The following is an 18,912-nucleotide window of genomic DNA, read 5'->3' as shown; positions in this document are numbered from 1 at the left end:
CTTCTCTTAGTGGGTCCATTCAGTCCTTTAACATTTAAGGAGAGGAACTCAATTCTCCCTTCTCTTTTTGTAGCCATATTTAAGAAAAATTATAGAACTATATATGTATATATGTACATATACATATCTACTTATTTTTCACCTTTACAGCTCTACCCTTTCTCTTCTCCTTTGGGTCCAAAATTTGTGCTTCTTGCTGTACGTTGAGGTTCGTTACTTCTCCTTCTTCCGAATGATACTTCCATTGCTTCAGTACTTTTTCCTTCTTCTTTTGCAATGCCGGGTTCTTCCTCTTTGAGCATCGATCTAAATTTTTCATAGAATTCTTGGGCTTTGAGAATTGAGTCTAATCTATATCTTACAGAATTCCAAGTGAAAAATATTCCTTCTGATATTAACCACTTGAAAGTAATCTCTTTCTTAATCAATTTCGTGGTAAGAAATAAGTATTTCTTTCTCCCATCTCTAACTCTCCATGGTATTTGTTTCAGAACCTTCACTTCTTGATGATCATCTCTCTTTAACGGTTTCTCATGTGTAGCCCTCAAAACATTGTCTCTTATAGACCTTAGAGAAAATTTGACATGAACTTCTCTCGGGAGTTTGTTTCTTCTAGTATAGCTTGAATTGACCCTATATATCAGGTCGATTCCCAATTCCATGGCTTCATTATCTACACCGAAGAGGTCTGCCAGCATATTGGTCATCAATTCTGAAATCTTAAGTAATAAGATGCTTTTTCCCTCTCTAATATGGTCACGGCATCCCATGTTGACTTACATGTTTGTTCGATTAACTATGTTTCTTTATCCACCATTTCTAGCTTTCCCTGTGTTTGCTGTAATTTTTGTGTATTCTGTTCAGCTTTGAATCGAACATCAGAAAGCTGAGTTGTTATCTCCTTAATAGAGTTATCCAATTTATCCCATCGCTCTTTCTGTTCACTTGACATACTCTCCAGCCGTGTTACCATCACTTCTTGAGAAGCTTGCATCCTCTCTTGGGATGCTTGCAAAGCTGTTAAGGCCGTCTTTATCACCAAAGTCATCATTTGCAATTCCCTTAAGCTTTTTGCCATCTCTTCTATCTTAGGTTGGTGAGTTGGGCTCTGAGTCGCTGAACAGGGAGCTGAGGAAGAGGTCTGTGTTTTCCTTATGATGAAGGTTATTCACCAAAAAGGAGAAAAAAAAATAGAAAAGAGAGGTGAAGTTGAAAGGAAGAAGAACTAAAGGAAAAAAGGGGGAGAAAAAAAAAGAGCATGCAGTAACTTCAAAATCCACTGGGTGTCAGCAGAAAATTGTTAGAGGGGAAAAAAGAGAGAGAGAGAGAGAGAGCTTGCAGTAATTCCAATGTCCACCAGGTGTCAGCAGAAAATCTTTAGGGGAAAGAAAAAAAAAAAAAAAGCTTGCAATAATTCAAATGTCCACCGAGCATCAGCAGATCACAGTCTTCTCTAATTAGCCTGTCAGGAATTTATTTTGGCAATCATCCAATTTTCCTTTTTTTTTTTTTTTGGGGGGGGGGAAGAAGTCCCAGAAAGCGAATAGATGGCCAAGAACACAAAAAGTAACTTTCAACAAGTTATATCCTGGTATAGCTTAATTCCGTAATTGTTACTTTAGTTTTTGCCCTTGAGGAGGTTTAAGAGACACGATTTCAGCTTTTACACAAGCCTTAAGTCCTCTCCCCGTAACGTTAGATTGCTGCGGGGGAGGGAAGCTTCCTCCCTTCCTCAAAGGGACTTACTTTCTTTGTTCTCATACCAATTAGTAACAAGTACAGCTTTTTCACAAATAGCCTTCTAAGAAAGGAAAGCAATGCTCACCCAAGGATGATAATAAAATAGAGAAAAATGCTACATAATACAAAGTTTCTTGGCAGATATCCAGATATTCTTGGCAAGAGTCCAGTATAGAGAAAGATTTTCTATCAATCAATTCCACCTTAATTGCTTTTTTTTATTTTTTATTTTTTGCCCTGGAGAGATTAGAAAAAGAAAGTATTTTCTTTACTTACAAACAGCCCCGTCTCTTTCCTTCATCTCAGTTGCTGCTTGCAGTTCTGTGAAAGGAAGGCTTCCCTTTTTTTCCCCCTTATATCAGTTAGCAAAAAAAAAAAAAAACAGCGTTCCCACGGGTAATAATGTAAAAGAAAAATAGAAAATAAATGTGTCCCAGTAAATCCAACGACAAATTCCTAAAACTAATCTTCTGGTATGTCGGAGACTAATGGGAGGCTAATCTCCTCCCTGTGTTGTCCAGCTGAAAATGCCTGATTCTCCCCCAGTAGGCATGGAATTGCTGTTCCACACCACCTGGGAGATTTCCAGCACTTATCTTCCACCCCGACAGGGCTTAGATTGGGCTCACGGCCCACCACTGGACATTTACCAGCGTGATAACGACGGGGGGTCGTTAATCACGTCTGTCTTGTCTTGACACCATTACCGGAAGTCATGAGATGACATTCAGAAGGACAGCTATGATATGAAGCAGAAAAGCATTTGCCATCTAACAATGTTGGATACATTGCTGAGTTGCCCATGCAGCCTGTTGGCAAAAGCACCACATACAAGATTTGGAAACCCCACATCAGCCATAATAGCAAAGTAGACAGAACTAACTCTCTGTTGAGAGACTTACATGCATTGACAGCAGGGTCAATAGCATTTCACCCTAAAGTGAATATTTTGAGAGTTACTGCTTCAAAATAGGGATGTATGTAGAAATAATTGCAGTTCTTTTTTTTTTTACCACAACATACACAGTTTGCATTTCCAAGAATCAGTCACAGACCCAAATACAGTCTTTCTGAGCTTGTGATGCAATTAGTAGAACATTAAAAATCCATCCTGAGGCTTTTGCAAAGGACAGCATATAAATAAATAAATAAATAAATAATTGTATTGAAAATCTATACATTTGGAACAATACATGCTAAAATTTGCATTCTGACACATCTTTAAAATGTGTATACATTCATTTGGGGAAATATGAACAAAGTTTCATTCAAAAAGAAAACAAAAGCAAGGCTTGCAACCTGATAGGGAGATGAGTCACAATGACCTTCAAAATGGAACTGGGGGGAACCTCAGTGTGCTCATATTTACGGTCATAGAAACATAGAAACAGAGCAAGTCAGAAGGGGCCTCCTGGGCCATCTAGTCGGACCTCCGGCACCAGCCGGCTCTGCTCACAACATGCCCACCATGTGGACGTCCACCCTAAGAACTTGCCCCAATTTGTTGTGATCCACACAATCAAAGGCTTTAGCATAGTCAATGAAGCAGAAGTAGATGTTTTTCTGGAACTCCCTAGCTTTCCCCATGATCCAGCATATGTTAGCAATTTGATCTCTAGTTCCTCTCCCTCTTCAAAATCCTGCCTGTACTTCTGGTAGTTCTCAGTCCACATACTGCTGGAGCTTAGCTTGTAGGATTTTGAGCATAAATTTGCTAGCATGTGAAATGAGTGTAATGGTGCGGTAGTTTGAACATTCCTTGGCATTGCCCTTCTTTGGGATCGGAATGTGAACTGACCTTTTCCAATCCTGTGGCCACTGTTGAGTTCTCCATATTTGGTGGCATATTGAGTGTAGCACTTTTATTGCATCGTCTTTTAAGATTTTGAATAGCTCAGCTGGAATACTGTCACCTCCACTAGCTTTTTTGTTGCTCAGACTTCCTAAGGTCCATTGGAGTTCACATTCCAGGAAGTCTGGCTCGAGGTCAGGCACTCTGTCTATCAGATCTAATTCCTTAAATCTATTTGTCACCTCTACTGTATATTCATCAGGGATATGATTTAGGTCATACCTGAGTGGCCTAGTGCTTTCCCCTACTTTCTTCAATTTAAGCCTAAATTTTGCAACAAGAAGCTCATGATATGAGCCACAGTCAGCTCCTGGTCTAGATTTTACTGACTGTATAGAGCTTCTCCATCTTTGGCTGCAGAGCACATAGTCGATCTGATTTCTGTGTTGACCGTCTGGTGATGTCCATGTGTGGAGTCGTCTCTTGGGTTGTTGGAAAAGAGTGTTTGCTATGACCATCGTATTCTCTTGACAAAATTCTACCAGCCTGTGTCCTGATTCATTTTGTACTCCAAGACCAAACTTGCCTGTTATTCCAGTTATCTTTTGGCTTCCTGCTTTAGCATTCCAATCCCTCATGATGGTAAGGACATCATTTTTTGGAGTTAATTTTAGAAGGTGTTGTAGGCCTTCATAGAACTGGTCAACTTCAGCCTCTTCAGCACCAGTGGTTGGGGCATACACTTGGACTATTGTGATGTTGAATGGTTTGCCTTGGATTCAAACTGAGATCATTCTGTTGTTTTGGAGACTGTATCCCAGTACTGCTTTTCCTACTCTTTTATTGATTATGAAGGCTACTCCATTTCTTCTGAGGGATTCTTGCCCGCAGTAGTGTACCTGATGGTCATCTGAATTAAATTTACCCATTCCTGTCCATTTTAGTACACTGATTCCTAAGAAGTCGATGTTCAGTCTTGTCATCTCTTGTTTGACCACATCCAGCTTGCCTTGATTCATGGATCTTACATTCCAAGTTCCTATGGAGTATAGATCTTTACAGCATCGGACTCTCCTTTCATCACCAGGTACATCTGCAACTGAGTGACCTTTCGTCTTTAACCCAGTCGCTTCATTCTTTCTGGTGCCACTAGTACTAGCCCTCCGCTCTTCCCCAGTAGCATATTGGACACCTTCTGACCTGAGGGACTCATCTTCCGGCATCATACCTTTTTGCCTTTTGGTACTGTCCATGGGGTTTTCATGGCAAAGATACTGGAGTGGGTTGCCATTTCCTTCTCCAGTGGATCACGTTTTGTCAGAGCTCTCTGCTATGACCTGTCCATCTTGGGTGGCCCTGCACGGCATAGCTCATAGCTTCATTGAGCTACGCAAGCCCCTTCGCCACGATAAGGCAGTGATCCATGAAGGAGTTTTAAAGAATAGTTGCCACATTATCAGAGATAGCAGTACATTTTCCAAAGTGCCAGTGCCAAACTTCTGCATGAAAGGCACCAGCATCTATGATGAGCTCCATTTTTGGGTGGAGGGTGGCAATAAACTGTGCTCCATTTTTTTACTTTAGAATGCAAAAATCTTAGTTTTTCCTTCAATAAGTTAAATGTGCATCTGCTCTAGTGCTATAAGGAAGCTATCAAATGGATAGCTCTTCCTAGCCTTTTTATTCATCATGTGAAATTCCTCTAAACTCCTTAAAATGGTGATAGTATATACCAGGCATGTCCCAAGTCCAGCCCAGGGGCCAATTGCAGCCTGTTTTCAAATTTCGAGCAGCCCGCAGCCTCTTCTCCCCGCTGGCTCAGCCTGTCACTCATCTCTGCTGGCTGGCGTGTTTCCCTTCAGTGCACAGTGGTTCCTGCAGCTGTCCCCTGCTGCCTCCTGCTCCTTCAAAGCTGGTGGTTATATTTCACCAGAAGATGGCAGTAGACCTGAGTCAGCACTCTCGCCACATGACCCTTGTGACACAAGGCTTGTGTGCCCATTTCTAAAATGGCGACTGTAACTAAAAAAAGGAAAGTTGACAGCGAGGGCCGCCGCTTCCAGGACAAGTGGAAATTGGAGTATTTTTTCACTGAAATATGAAACAACTGTGTCTGCCTAATTTGCCAAGAGCCTGTGGCTGTTTTCAAGGAATTCAATATCAAGAGGAACTACCAGACGAAACATGCTAACTACAACAAGCTAACTGGGAACGAACGCGGCAAAAAATTGAAGGAACTGGAAGCTGCTTTAACGGCACAGCAGTGCTTTTTCACAAGAGCACGTGAGTCAAATGAAAATGCCACAAAGGTTAGCTATGAGGTGGCAACGCTGATTGCCAAGCACTGCAAACCTTTTACTGAGGGTGAATTTATTAAAGACTGCGTGATGAAAATGGTGGAGAAAATTTGTCCTGAGAAGAAACAAGAGTTTGCCAATGTTTGCCTGGCTCATAACACTGTGGTATGGAGAACTGAAGATGTTTCATCTGATATTAAGAGACAGAGGCAAAAGGAGTGGAGTTTGACTTTTTTTCGTTAGCCTGTGACGAAAGCATGGATGCATCTGACACCGCTCAGTTACTGATTTTTTTGAGAGGAGTGGACAATGACATAGTAACATAGAAACAGAGCGAGTCAGTAGGGGCCTCCTGGGCCATCTAGTCTGACCTCCGGCACCAGCCAGCTCCGCTCACGACATGCCCACCATGTGCACGTCCAGCTTATCCTTGAACACCTGCACCGATGGGGCCTCAACGACCTCTTGTGGAAGCCCATTCCACACCCTTGGCTCCTTCATTATCCAGGGGCCTGAGGTGATTATCCTAGCACTTTTTCTTCTGAGTCTTTTACTGTATTTTTTTTTTTTTTAAGATTGCTGTTTTCTGTTATTTGTATTGTACTTTATTGGTTTGCTTTATACCTTGTTGTAAACCACCTAGACAGCTTCAGCTACGGGGCAATATAAATAAATAATCAATAGACAGATACACAAAAGTGCTTCATAACACATGTGAGTCGGCCAGGTTTTCAAAGAACCAGACAAGAGGAGAAACCATCCTCATGACATCTCATAGAACTGGATTGCTGGTCACCACAGGGTGTTGCAATTCCATACCCAGAGCACTTACACATACTTGTTCAAGAAATATTATTTTTCCTGGCGGCCTATGTTGCAAGTATTACCCTAGTTTCTCAGTGGCTGAATTGAGGTGTACCACTTGATGCTGTAATTCTTTACAAAACTAAATAATACTTCCTGAGTATTTGATTCCTTTTGAATAAAGTTTTTTTTGTTCATTTTACTGAAGGCCAGCTTTTATTTATTTATTTAGAAAATTTGTAGGCCATCCTTTACTGTTGTCTCTGGAGCTTTTCCTCTTGCTCACCAGCACACTTGTAACTCCTGGCTGTAGTTAAGGGCAAGACATCCACAAGGGATTCTAAAATGCTGCTCTGGTTTAGATGCAATGCAGGGCTCCCTTCTCCAATTTAAACAATTTAGATAAAGGCACTGTGCAATTGGTAGGCTGTTTTTTAATCACTTTTTAATTGCATGCATTTTCTTCCTGCTGTGAATATAAACTGCAGCTTGGTTTATTTTGCCCCCTAAATTCTGGATATGAGATTTTCACCATTGTGTGTTAGGGTTTCAGCTGGTAGGACCCCATGCTCTGCATGACTGTGATTGACTGACAGAATTTTATTTATTTATGTCTGACTGGCTCCATTTTTTTCTTTAAGTAAAACTGTTAAGGAATTCCGTTCCTCCCCTGTGGGGAGGCTGCTGCTTCACTGGGCAATCTCACCAATGAGGTTTCATATTTTAAGCAAATGCTAAAATAAGGACCTCTCTGTCACTATAACTCAGAGTTTCACATGCTCACCTTTCCTGCTGCCACCAATTCTGTTTAAACTCTAAACCCCCTAAGACCTAATATGAGAAGTTGAGGTTTGAGATAGGCAACTAAGGGATATTTAAGGAAGGGATATTGAAGGGATATTTTGTACATAAGGAATTACTAATATGTACTTTGTGATTTTCAAAAGACAGCTTAGAGATAATTCTGTAGGACACAAGATGCACAATTGCTGTTGTTGTTACAAGCCCCTGAGAACTTCTCTTAGCCTCAGGCCAAATTACCTGTACTTTTATGCAAGCCAAATATTCTTACAACTTGGTCCAACTCCAGGATACAGTCTTCCTCTGTCATACAAACTCTTCCCGTTTCATTACTGGCTGCTTGGACAGTTTATTGGGGTTTTTACTGCTTGCCTTAACTGGCATTTCCAAGACACTCTAGCTTGAAGCTTCAACCAACTGGCATTAGATTTACCTGATTCAGGTCTCATCTAACGATGTTCAAAGTGATTGTCTCACCTCCTTCCCACCAATGCGGAATATCATTATGCAATTATTATACAGGCCTTTGACAGAAACAAAGTGAGCCTCAGCCGTGCTCAGATATATTAATCCCCACTGAATCTGATAAACCATTGTGGCATGTCATGTGAACCCAGTCTCTGTAACTTCACAGAGGATACACAAAATACACATGACAGAACTGCAATAGCTATTTACAGGAAGTTCTTCACAAAACCCAAGGTAGTTCCAAGCTTAAAAACATAGACTGTTGGAAGTATGCATCAGAAATGACTACTGCCTTTATGTCTTACTTGTGGGCATCTCAAAAACATCCAGCTCGTCATTATGGAAAACAGGATGTGCTCCTCTTGTATGCCTATAATTTAAAATCAATGTACAACCAAGTGTCAAAGAAAAAAATTCCACTTCTGTTCCTTCTCATGCTACCAGGTAGCATGAGAAGCAAGGGGTTGGTTGTTAAGTGCACAGGACTGGAACGCAAATGATCTTGGTTCCAGTTCCCATTCATCCAGGAGCCAACTGTGGGTGACTTTGGGCCAGTCTCAGACTCTCAGCCCAACCTACCTCACAAAGTTGTTGTTGTTGTGGGAATAAGATTGACAGCAACAGCAGGAAGAGAATGATGTAAGCCACTCTGCGTTCTTTAAAAGAATAAGGTAGGGTATAAATCTAACAACTAAAGGATTATATCAGCAGAAGCCTATTCTCCCATCCTCCCCAGTAGCAGATGCCAATATAGAAAACAATGACCTGGTGAGTTCCCATGGCAGCAGGGGAAGCAATCATCTCCCCAATGACACATCTCAAATGAACACTGGATCAAAATACACTCTTTAGATCTAAGACCATTTAAAAAAGGTCTGATTCACATATTGATCCAGAAACTGATTCATAATCAATTTAAATACAGTTCTCCACACATTCTGTTGCCAGTCCCCAAGTGCAGAGAAATCAAACCATGTGCATGCACATGTTCAAATCCTCAATGTTATTGGTCAAGAATAAATGAGGATATTATTGGACTGCAGTAATGTGTGAGCTTCTAGAAGAGGCATACAGCAATTGACTGAATTTTGGTGTTCACTGTAGCATTCACTGAGAACCACAAATAATCGCACTTACACAGTATGGAATAAATCAAAAAAGGACATGTTAATGGAACAGATGGGCTTTCCTACAAGAGAAGAATTTACAAACAGAATTGTCATTAAGGCAGGGGAACATCAACCTATTGTCACATTTTCAAAGTAATAGCCAAAACTGTCCTTTGGAAAGATTACTCAGTTTGCATGCAAAAGACTTTGGTTCAGTTTCTTTCTTTCAATTCTAATTATGTGCATACTTTTATCATAGTACTGAATAGTTAACATTGTTCTTTCATGCTACTGTTTTGGTACTTCTGCCTGATAATATGGACAAGAAAAGGAAACTGAGTTGTCTTAGATTATGGATGTACTCTGGGGAAGTATCTCTGTTGTTAGTAGTGTGACGATATTAAAAAGAATATGGAATTGCATGTGTACAATGTTTTAAAAGAATAATTGGCATGGTGCTTCTCGTGCAAATCAATTGTACTTGGAGACTAACAGGCATTAAATTTTGTTAGACATTAACTGTACTGTCATTCAGGAATCAAATCAGCTTGATATCGGGGGGGGGGGGGAAGCCACAAGAAGAACCACTGATTTGTGGTTCTTACATGTGCACATTCACATGTATGTGCGCATGCTCACACATACACACACTCATCACAAGCTAAGGTCTAGTATTTCTAAGCACTTTTCTTTATGAAGTTAAGCTTCAGTAAAATAGAGAACCACTGGTTTCCTGTGAAGCAAAGGGATACAGACGATTAATGCTTTTTTTATTTTAATATCAGCCTATTTTGATGGCAAACCTCATCTGCACTACTGTATATCTAAAAAGGTTAGCTATGGGCAAGCACAGTCTGTTTACAGTGTGCGGATGAGTGGAGGTCCTAAAGGTCCTAAATTGTGAAAATTTGCCAGCATATATCAACATATGAAGTGAGAAGAACATAAACTAGCAGTCCATTGACTATTTTGAAACACAGTCAGGTTGAAACTATCCAAGACAGGAGGGCAGATTTTGCTAAGTAGTAGATCTCTTTTGTGACAACACATAGAGTTCTTCCTCCTAGTGGAAGCTCCAGGTTTTTGAAGGCCTTTGGGCAGACACCTTCAGTGTGTTCCCTCCCACATTATGATGACTTATTGCCATATACATCCACTCTTATTGCCCCTCTTCACCTTTCTCATCATTGTGACCGCTTGTTTGTGTAGCAGGGAAAGAATCTCTGAGATCAAGTGGGTGGTGGCATGTGCTGGTCCTCCTTCTCATCACCTCTTTTGCCAGGGCCAGAGCAAGAGGCAGGTAAAGAAGCAGCAGCAATGGCAAAGAGGAGACACAGCTCAAGAGACCTCTTGCTGATGAACCCTGCTGGGATGTGGGCCTTTGGCACATGCCCCCCTGTATGCCTACGCTTGATGCTACTCTTGCCACGGAACCTTGATAAACTATTTGCCATTTGAATCAGAACTGTCAGCACAATATCCCATTTATTCAGGTTTAAAGATTGCCTTCACAAAAGATAAAAATCATGAGTTTGATTAAAAAACACTTCTTCCTTGAGTGTAAGGGCCTTCAAAACAACAAAGAAACATGCTAGCCAGGGTTAGCAAAGCAGCCCCGTCCCTTTTCTCCAATTGCCGACAAGACATCAGAAAAAAAGCAGCGAGCCTGTCTGGAGTCTGGGAGTGGAGAGCAGAGTTCAGCCCCCTCCCTTCTTCAGCGGCCCCAAAGTGTATATATGCTTGTGTGTCTCCGCCACCCCAGGGTATGTGTCCAAGTGGCTCCTCACTTGTCGGTCCATTATCTATGGCATGTACGTGCAGCTCCCCCACAAAACCAGATTCAGGTTTCATTACAAAAAGACTGTGCACCCCCTTATGCATTCCCTTTATGCTAGTGGAATTCTGCTCAGAAGATCTTTGCATTCAACTTATTGCATCAATTCCATACTGTGCTTTATTATGCAGGAGCTGGACACAACATAACATGCAGTCAGTCTGAATGCGTATGAAACTTCCGTGGATTAAGAGTATACCCGCCCCCTTTGCCAAAACCAGTCTAGGGATGGAGAAATGGAATTCATAGCCATCCAATATCTAATAATTACAGACTGAACCCTCCAAGGATAATATCCACATTTTGTGTTCCAAGCAGCATTTGCCAAAAGGGGCAAATGATTATTTCCTTCCCCCTTAGTACAGACTATTCTAGGAGGTGTTCATTTACAGGGGGTGAATTTGGTGTGGTATCTGCTGGAGAAGCTCTGGTGTTTGTAGTAAATGTACCATTTCAAGTGATCGAAAAGTAATGGGCAATGTCCTCAGCTTGCCCTCTCATGTTCAGTAGCAATCAGCCAATTGAAATGACCAAATGAGTTAATGATTAAGATCAAATTGCAAATGAACTTGAGCAGTGTTTTCAAGGTATTCTCAGCATTTGCACTATAATGAAATGTCCATTACCTAACAAAATCAACAGAACAGAGCATAATTAGTATAAGTAAACTTTGTCCAGTAGTAAATATAATACAATAAATATTTCATACATGATTATAATTGATATCACATCACTTTATAATGAAATTACATTATGTAAGGTCTTCCTTTGGGGGCAAATACAATAAAAATGTATTTAGGTTCCTGATTGCAGCTCTATTACAGAACTTAATCTTAATATAGAAGGCACATAAAATGGAGACGTGGAGACCCAGTGGATGGTGGCTGTGGTGCTAGCAGAGAGGAAGCCATCTGTTCCTCTGATCTACCCAACTCACCCAGCACTTGTACTTCATTTCACTTCTTACTTTCCACTTAATACCTAAAACTCACTGGGCAATCTAAAGAGATTAAAAACCTTTAAACTATACAATTATACAGAATATTAAAATATTTTACATACAAATGTACAGATGGTACACACAAACACACATATATCTGTATCTGATTCTGTGTCTGTGAGATCATGATCAAACAATAAGCAGTAAGAAAACCCAGGACCTAATTAAAATATTATTTATGCTGCCAGATTCCTGAGAACAGAAGGTCTTAACCTAGCACCAAAGAGACAACAATGTTCATGCTAGGCAAAACTTGCTGGGGAGAATGCTCCAAAAAGACCCTCTTGTGTTGCCACTTTCCAAGCCTCCAACAGAAGAGACCCCTGGAAGGGGTCAGTGAAGTAAAAAGGTATATTCATGCAGGGAGAGTCAGTCCTTCAGCTATCACAACACTGTATGTCAAAACCAGCACCTTGAATGAAGCCCAGAAACATACAGGCAGCCAGTCCTATGTCTGTGGAGATTGTTCACATGAGCCAGTATGCAGATTTTCCAGCATTCTGGTTTGCATGGACACTCTCCACAGTACAGAAGGTTATGATGAATGACAATAAAAGTTTTTTTTTTCCTTATTGAAGGGAGGGAGGGAGGGAGGAAGTCTTCTGATCAATTGGCTCCAAAGTTGCAGAAGGGGCAATAGGACATGGGTGAATAATTGATTGGCGCATACAGTGGCGGAGTATATAGTGACAGAAAGATTGAATAGGGCAGTGGACAGTCTGAGTGGACTTGCTTTGCTTGAGTCAGGCCAGGATCCGGTAGATCCATGACCACTCCCTTTTTCACCAGCTTGCCTTATTCAACAATTTACCTTCCTTGCAAGAGCTTGCAATGCTGACCTCGGTTAAGACAGCCAACCTGGAGCTTTCTGCTGCAGCCAGGGAGGGGCCTGAGCATGAGTGTAGGAATGGAATTGTCACTTGGTTCTCCATGTCAATGCTATGACTGTAACTGGGGGGAGGAGGGATCCACAGTGCCCAATGGTGCCTTGGAGTTGCTCTGTTAATGCTTTTTAACTTCCAAAAAGTCCTGCAAAATCTGAATGTCTCTCGTGGAACCATGTTTATTGCTTACATGTATATCCTTACTGGTGGAAAGCAGCAATAACTTAAAATGACTCCTGGTTAAAGTAAAATAACAAAGTGCAAATGAGGGACTGAAGCTGAACATTAAGAAAACAAAATTCATGTCTACAGAAGAATTACAGAACTTGACTGTCAACAGTGAAGAAAGTGAAATTTTGAAAGATCTTGTGTACCTCAGCTCGGTCATCAATTCAAAGGGAGACTGCAGCCAAGAAATTAGAAGATATACTTGAAAGGGCAGCAATAAAGGACCTAGACAAGATCACCACAGGTAAGGATGTCTCACTGGAGACCAAGGCCAAGTGCATTCATGTGACTATATTCCCAATCATTATGTATGTATGTGAAACCTGGACAGTGAAGAAAACTCACAGGAAGAAGTTTGATTTGTTTAAAACTCGCTACTGGAGTGGAACTTTGTGAATCCCCTGAATCAATATAAGAACAAATGGTCCTAGATCAAATCAAGCCAGAACTTTCCTTAGAGACAAACATGACAAAACTAAGGCTGTCATACTCTGGGCAGAGCATGAGAAGGGATATCATGTCCCCCGCATCTTCTCTTCTCAAGGCTGGACATGCCCAGTTCCCTCAGTCTCTCTTCATAGGGCAGTTCTTCCAAACCCTGGATCATTTTTGTTGCCTTCCACTGGATCTTTACTCATAGGTTTGCCATAAGTTGAAAATGATTTAATGGTGCATAAGAACAATTATATCTTGTCTTTTTTCCTCTTGCAAGGAACTCAAGGCAGTGTAAATAATTCTTTTTCTCTTCTCCATTCTATCCCTACAACAGCTTGTGAGGCTGAGAGTCAATAAGTGGTCCAAAGCCACCAGCTGAATTTATGGCTGAATGAGTACTGGAACCTGAATCTCCTGAGTCCCAGTTCAACATTCTAACCATTATGTTACCCAAGCATTCTGAGTAAATTTATTTATTTGATTTATGTCCTGCTTTTTCCAATGAACACCAAGCAGCTTACATCATTCTCATCCTGCTGCTCTCAATCTTATCCCCATAACAACCCTGTGGGGTAGGTTGGGTTGAGAGTCTGTGACTGGTGCAAAGCCACAGTGGTGTTGTGGGAATCAGAGTGAAGGGTTCCTGCTCTCCTTTGGAACCTATCAGACTGTAAAATGAAATGTTAACAATAACTTTCCATAAATTTCCTCTCAGATATTGTTCTTGGTTTAAAGTGCTATTTTCCCCTATAATCAGTGCCACCTGAACTTCTGGAACTTTATTGAGTGTGAGTTGTCTTTCACAAGGATAGACATTTAAGAAAAAATGGGACAGATGGAGTTGTTTGGCACTAATGGAGTAAATTGATATTACTGTGTAAGCTGATTTTTGTTTCTGATTAATGAGAACATAAACTGTTTCAACTCGAGGGACTTCACTTCCTTCAGTCCCAAGTGAGATTTCTATCTTATAATTGCTCTAACCTCACGAATCTCAAAATGTGCTGGCCTTCTTAACAGACAAGCGTGTTGCTCCTCATGAATGCTGCCTATTTCAAGAGGCTATTCACAGACCTCCTGTGGCTCATAATTTAGGTCTCAGTCTAAGAAACTGATTCATTCAATAAACTTGGGTAGAGACATTATATTTCATCATCTCCGTTCTTGTCTGCCTGGAAGGGGAAAATCATGACCTACATCACAGATGTGTTTTTCCCCTTCTCCCTTGGGAACTGTATTATTCCACAGTGTTTTATACTTCTATAGATGCAGTTTATTATGTACAGGATCCCACACAGAAGCAGACAATAAGGGATGCAAAAAAGCATTTTGGGGAGTGTATTACTAATATTTTCAAGGCCAACAATACACAAGCTAGGGAGGTAGCTGGACTGTTGGATTACAGTGGAGTGAAAACAATTCTTAAGGAGACTTAGACAAACTGAAATAATTTTATTTATCCTTGTTCACTGCAGAGAAGTGGCAAGTAGCCAGATGCCACCTGTGAGAGGTTTGATGTCTCACCCAATATTACAGGATGGTCCCCTGTAAGAGCAGCAACACACCATCCCCAACTTAGAAGATTTGTTTTAAATAACTGTGGCGCAAGTTTATATCAAAACACAATGGGTCTTTCTATTTATTCATTCCCCACTTTCACTCACAATACTATGTACAGTTCCATTAAGTGCACCAAAAACAGATTGTAGAAATGGAAAAGGTGCAGGTAACTTAGATTATCAAGAAGTTTGAGCAACAACTTTCTGAAGATGGTTATAACATTGTTTGCTTAAAAAATGGTGAGTACAGGGATACATGATAGAAGTGTTCAACATATGCATGATGTGGAGAAATCATTTGGTTGTTCAAGGCCACAAACCAGCCATGAAATCTCTGCAGAATGACACTGAAAGGATACAGTGATGGAGAAAAGGGAATAAAGAGGAACTAGCTAAGGCAGCCTGCAGGATATGTCCACATGTATGGTGTCCCTACATCGTCTTTGAAAGCTGATTTCTGTGCTGAATGCGAAAACCACTGTCCATGTTTGAACATTGTAAACTTGTCTTGGAATTCTCCATACTAAATTAGATACCACTATTTAATCCCTATTCAGATACATGAATATAATTCTATGGGTAACCTGCCCATTGATATGCAAGTTTAATCTGAAATCAAGGAGCACACTTACCTTGGATTAAGGCCTTTTGAATTCAAAGGGATTTTGCTCTAAAGGAATTTTCTGACTTTAGAAATAGTCTAGTTACACAGAAAGGACTCTCAACAAGTTTCTTAATTCAATAAAACCCAAAGGACATGGTGTACTCCATAGTAGTAATTTATTTGGCACTGAGCATAGTCCTTGACAAACAAAAAACAAGAACAAACAAACAACAGATAAATTAGACAAATATACCAATTTTCACAGCAAATGCACATGAAAAGCTTGGCTATTCTAAAAGTTAATCATATTTACACTAATTAAAAGCTCTAATCCTGAATTCATAATGCACTTTATAAAGAGCCAAAGACTGAAGCCTATGGGACATTCTGGTGGTATTGTATCCTTATCCAATGACCAAGGTGACTATGATAATGGAAAATGTAGTCTAAAAGATCTGGTAAGCACTCAGTTGTGGAAAGCTCATACGTTATATTAACAAAGTATATAATCTAAAGTCATTAAGATGAAACTCTAAATTTAGTTCCTGGGGATAAAATCCCACTCAATTCAAGTGGGGTTTTCATTAGAATAAAACTGCCCAGGATTGCTCTGTAAATGATTAAATTGCCATTAGTATTTACATGACCTTTCTGTATTTCTTTGTGACAGTGACCAACCAGCCACCCATGCAATTCCTGATGCAGGATAGTAATGCAACTGTACGCTTACCATTGCTGCACAGGTCTACTGGCCTCTTTATCGGAGAGAGAAAACCATTCTCCTTATTCACTGGCTCTACACTCTGTATACCTCTATCAAGTCTCCACTCATTTGCCATTTTTTCTAAGCTGAACAATTTCAGTTGTTAGAACTTTTCTTCATGGAACAGTTGGCATTTTAGAGAAAGCCACCTTGGTGGTCCTGGTTTTCAAGCATCTATTTAGCAGCCTAAATTTGGCTTCCAGGATCTCATAACCACATTTGCATATGTTACTGGTACCAACACGAACCAAGATCACTGATTCTATCCCAGCACTCTCTACAGAACCTTTGTAACAAACAAGCAATTTACCATGCAGTCTACACTCCCCTCATAATTCCAGTTATCTCTGTGTGTAATGATCCAGTCTCCCAATTCTGTAAGCCCTTCATCCCTATGAAACACATCTTTAGCATGCGAGGATATTTACCCATCATCTGAGTCATGGGCCCCTTCTAAACAACCATATCCCTCTTCCTCAGAATGATGCCTTCCTCCTCCAAGACCCCCATTTTCCATGACAGAGAATGAATTGTCACCCAGGAATGCAGACACTAGTGTTTGATCCATGAAGGTCTCATCCATCTACCTCTTTGCCTTTCTTAGCTTCTCCAGAAACCTTAGCTTCAGTGGAGTGAACTTGTTCCCTGAGAGCCAGGAGTTCACTACACCAGCACACACCCACGATTTCTGACCAGCTGGCAGATGCTCATACATGTGCAATAGTGCTATATGCTGGGTATCCCCATACTCCCTCTGGCTTTCTACCTTCATAACTGGGTTGTTGCTGCAATTGTTTGGTTGATATTATTGGAGTTTACCTGGAAAACTAACTTGTTTGCTAGAAGAAGGCAGAGAATTTATCCACATGCATTAATTTACACTTTACAGTTCCTTACTATGAGAAAGTTGGGAAGGGTGAACTGCCCTGGCCTTTTCACCTTGTTGCCAGATTCACACAGCCACTTAGCTCATTTGTATTCAGTGGTCATCAAGACAGTTTTGTGTCTACTTTTCCCTTATTCTCCTTCCCTTAAAGGATTTGTACTTTCGCCAAGCATGGGATTTTCTCAAGCACAATGAGGTCTCTCTCTTGTGTTATATTTTGGCTAGATAAAAATTGACACCAGAACAATGAAATTCAGTATTAGTATATATACGATGAGACTCTGGAGAGAGAAATTCCATGGTTGTAGGAATTTTGCATTTGAAAAGCAGCCACCTGCTCAAGCACAAGGCTTGACTAGCAGACCAAAGAGAAGAATCAGGGAAAATTTGGAAATTCCAGACAGATCAGAGGTTAGAGACAAATCAGGCAAAAAGAAGGCAAAGGCAATGCAGCAAACAGTTCAGCCAGGAAGGATATTCAATAGGAAGCCCACAGGGTGCTCAGATTGTATTTAGTCTACTGAGCCATTAAGGATGAAGGGAGGAGGACTGGAGCCAGCCCAGGAAGGTAAACATTGTTTCCAGAAAGCCTTCCAGTTCCTAACTGTTTTTCTTAAGCAAAAGTTGCCAAATTGTTAGGAGCTTCTGGAAAGTGGGTCCCCTTGAGCCCCCTTATTCCCAAGGAGTCCTCTGCTATAGCTCTAGGCATTTGCTCTCCCTCTTCAGTCTGTCATTCCTGCGGGGTTGGCAGTCTCTCCTCTTCTAATCCTGAATCTGAGTTCCCTTATTCTATGGGGTTGAGTGCTGGGTGATTATCACTATGGATCCAGGCTTTCAAAGCTCCTGAAGCAACTGCTGCAGGTCCTGGATCTTCCTCCATGGAGGAAGCCACCAGTGGGGTCATGAAACTGTGCCAAGCCATTCTCAGCTTTCTGAAGCAGAAGTGGGAAAATGTCAGATCAATGTACACCAGTGATTCACTTGTTCATTGGGCTTATTTGTATGGGCCATTGAAAGCCACAGCATCAGTATTTCTGTCTACAATGGAATTTCTGGTTGAAATTTCTATTGATTTTATTTATTATTTATTTATTCAAAACATTTGTGTGCTACCCAATTGTGCCACAGCACACTTAAAGGGAAATATGTTGTCCTCCAGTACAGAGGTGAATAAAGGCAATAAAAGCAAAGATCAGGGTCAGCAAGGAGAGCTGACTATGGAAAATTATAGGTAAGTCTAACCAGGATTAGCATCAGCACATACTCTTCATATATGTACAACATATTTGGCTACAACATACAGACCAAAAAACTACCATCTCATTTTGTGTATTTTAGTTGAAATATCACTCTCAATAGCATTGCTAAGTTGCCATAGTTGCAGCTGCCCCCTCCCACCCGGCACATGACATGGGATGTGTGAGGATTCCGTCTGGTTATGGGAATCCGTTGGATTCCCTAGGCTTGGATTCCAGTCCATTTTGCCTCAACCCTGAGTCTGAGTTCCAGGCAGGTACCTCCAATGTTCATTACCTCACCAGGAATCAAGCCACACGTGCTGCCCAAGCAGCATCCCTCTTTCATGCCTCATGTAGCAGCCCTGCTGTACCTGGCACAAAAGAAGGTTGTTTGCATGGATGGAGCCCCATGCACCCACTTGCCAGGATGGAACCTCATGCAGCCACTGCCCAAGTGGCATCTCTCCCCC

Source organism: Varanus komodoensis, unplaced genomic scaffold, assembly GCF_004798865.1.
Source record: "Varanus komodoensis strain SLA01 unplaced genomic scaffold, ASM479886v1 scaffold14_1, whole genome shotgun sequence".
Lineage (NCBI taxonomy): Eukaryota > Metazoa > Chordata > Lepidosauria > Squamata > Varanidae > Varanus > Varanus komodoensis.
The sequence above is the reverse complement of the archived record's forward strand: the minus strand, read 5'-3'. Positions refer to the sequence as shown.